This window comes from Monopterus albus, unplaced genomic scaffold (assembly GCF_001952655.1).
Source record: "Monopterus albus unplaced genomic scaffold, M_albus_1.0 scaffold13.1, whole genome shotgun sequence".
NCBI classification, from domain to species: domain Eukaryota; kingdom Metazoa; phylum Chordata; class Actinopteri; order Synbranchiformes; family Synbranchidae; genus Monopterus; species Monopterus albus.
The window spans coordinates 359,811-362,695 of record NW_018127893.1 but is presented as its reverse complement, the minus strand read 5'-3'; the positions used below and the strand labels follow the sequence as shown (position 1 = coordinate 362,695).

Sequence of the window (2,885 nt, the reverse complement as noted above, 5' to 3'; positions counted from 1 at the left end):
TGGAGAAAATGTATTTTTAAATAGTTTTTACATGTTGATGTGATGTGTTGCCATAGCAGATCCCAAAATAGAGCCAGAGGACAACCAGGGGTCATGTGTACAATGGGGGCCACCTACAAGTTAAATTTCACTATAGCACATGCATTGATCGTACCCCATGTTCACATCATGATCTTGGAACACAAAACTAAATACCAAACTACATCCAAAAATATTTCCATAGGCTCAAAAATCAAATCAAATCAAATGGACACTGTGTACGCCTGAGTTATGTGATACAGCAAGTGTGATCTCTGCAACAGACGCTATGCTGCTATTGTCCTGTTATTTATTCATCAGCAGTGAAAACCAACCTACTGCCGTGGTGCCGTTTTCTCAGGTGAAAACGTACCCACCAAAGTGCCACAATGCTGAGCAGAGAGGCAAAATAAACCACCCAACCTGACAAGTCAGTAGACTGGAGTAGAGGAATTGAGGACACGCTGCCTTGAAATGGCACCAACCGAGTTTCCTTACCGGTTGTGGTGCCTACAGGAATTCATAGAGCAGTAAAATAAAACAATAACAACTGAATAATAACAAAAAGAACGTTTAAAATCGCCTACTTTTTCAACATACCTCATTTAACAAAAAGTGGGAGTTGAAGTCACAAGACAAGAGGCGGAACGGCTCCACTTCTATTTTCCTGGTAACAAACAGTTTTAACTCGAATCACATTTGACCCCGGCCACCTGGGTCCCGCTGCCGGTGGGGGTGTTTGGTTTATCCACAGGACGCGCGCCGGAGGAGGAGTTGATAGTGTGGCTGCGGTGTGTGACAGTTAAACGGCGCGCTCCGACGCACAGAGCCACAGCAGCACCGCCACAAGCTGGAGACACCGCTTCTACAGTGCGCTGTGCTCAGCCGGGGATGTGACATGACTTGTCTGAGTAAGGTACACTATACATTCATCAAGCCTAGTTTATCTTCGTGAGACACATTATTTTGTTTTTGTTTTTTTGCTTTTCTGAGTTATTTAGTATTTGAAGAGTTGAACAAAACGTTTGTTTTAAAATTTGACGCACCTGTAGCTACTGTAAATGACGTGCGCGCGCGGTTTACTGTAGCTCTAATTGAAGCATGTGCAGTGCACGCGGACCTGCGACACTGTACCTGTTCCTTTGGGAGTGGTGACAGTACTGCGTGTGAAATATACCCTCTGTTGTGTGTTTATTGAAATTCAGAGGTAAAATTCAGATTTAACCCTTTCACTGGTTTAGTTTTCAGGACTTCAGTGACAATTTGTATAAAACGAACAATTAAAGAGCTGATTAATTTATTAATTCATTAGCGAACTGAGGCTTCATGTTGCTAAACTGCTGAAACTTCAGCCCTATGTAAACAGAAATACTTTTGGTTATGTGTCTTTAGTTCTTTAAAACTGACTCAATATGACTAATGCTTAAAGCTGCTTTTCTTTATTAAAGGAATGTAAAGTAACTTTGTCTGAGCCTTCCAACAAGTTGGTTTTCTGTGGAATATTTTTTAGTTTCACCACCCATACACACAGTATGTAAATCAGCAGACACACAAGTGCACATGTGATATTTGTGATACTATGGAAATCTCAGACATTAAAACAAAATAAAAGTCACTTTTGCAGTTTTGTTACAGTAGACAACCTGGTAACTGTCACACTGCGTGTGATCAAGTGTTTGCCTGGTGCCACTCTATTCTTTATTTATATCAGATGCCTTCCTGTCAAATCAGCTGTCACATGCCGTGATTTTTTTTTTTCTTAAGAGAGCTGATAAGAAGCAACGATAGCACCAGCAGCAGGGCTTTCATAGCTCACACTGCACGACAGAAGTCTGTGCGGTGTCAGTCGAAAGCCTTGTTGAGGCCAACGGAAAATATGCAAAAATGTGATTTATCAAACCGAGGTATTATCCCCATGAAAGAAAGCCGTCAGGATACCAGGATGATATTGCAGTGTGTCATGAGAGAGTAGCTGGTACAGCAGCAACCAGGTCTCTTGACTTCAGCAGTGCTCTGTCAGCTACTACAGCTAGAATGTGAGTTGTGTTTTGTGCAGCGATTTGAGACAATGAGAAATTCTTTTAACACCTTTGCTTTCTTTTGCTAACTTCTTTCTTGAAAGATGTTAAAATTTTTACATCTAAAATGAGATCTAGTGAATAAATACCTGGAAATTTAAACATTAAATTATATTTGAAATTTAATCCATAGTGTATTATATTGATGTACCACCTTATTTGTGCCATGTGAGGTGTATAAGTATGCTTTATTTTTTTATTTCATATTTTGTGCCATGTTGTATTGATGTCTGAGAACTGAGTTTGATAGTTGATTTTATTCCTCTTTAAGGAATTACACTGGCAGGTGTTTGATTTGGCATCAGTCTTAATTGGATTTTATTTAGCTATTTGTTTTTGTCATAAAACGAGACCAGATGCTGTGTGATCTGTGCCACTGTGGAGGCACTACTGCTGCACATCAATAGGTCTGTGATGATCAATAGGGATTGTGTGATGTGTTTGCATTGATTATAGAAACCCGAGCCGATGAATGGAACTGGATTCCTCTCCTGGGGTTATACTGTTCCTGTTCAGCAGAGAAAGCATGAGAGCAGCAGAGCGACCTAACACACCTTTTTGCATGAATCTGTTGGTAGATCTTGACTCCTCCTTGCTCACTCTTCTATTTACTGAAGTAGCTGAAGACCTTTGTCAGGCACTTTGTGGGTTTTTGAGAAGTGGGCAAGCTGCTGTTTCTTCTGGCTTCAGTCAGCCAAGTGTCAGCCATTGCCGGACTGCTCATTTCTCCAATAAGATGCCATGGTAAGCTCTGTTCTTATAATGTAGGGATAGAGTAACACGGAGACC

At 40.8% G+C, this 2,885-nt stretch overlaps 1 protein-coding gene and 1 long non-coding RNA gene across 3 annotated transcripts in view; one reads left to right on the top strand and one right to left on the bottom strand.

The window, feature by feature from the left end:
- LOC109955182 (uncharacterized) overlaps nucleotides 1–756 on the bottom strand; it is a 12,561-nt gene extending 11,805 nt beyond the window's left edge. Inside the window, exons 1-2 of the long non-coding RNA XR_002274223.1 lie at nucleotides 619–756; nucleotides 442–528 (exon numbers count right to left, since the gene is read on the bottom strand). This is a non-coding gene — a long non-coding RNA (uncharacterized LOC109955182). The remainder of the gene's footprint in view (nucleotides 1–441; nucleotides 529–618) is intronic.
- A 102-nt stretch (nucleotides 757–858) lies between these two features.
- esrrb (estrogen-related receptor beta) overlaps nucleotides 859–2,885 on the top strand; it is a 46,258-nt gene continuing 44,231 nt past the window's right edge. Inside the window, exon 1 of one of the 2 annotated variants that reach the window (XM_020591029.1) lies at nucleotides 859–929. The gene's annotated coding sequence lies outside the window, so the exon portion shown is untranslated. Of the gene's footprint in view, nucleotides 935–2,885 lie in introns of both variants that reach the window. The other variant, XM_020591028.1, reaches the window with a different exon arrangement.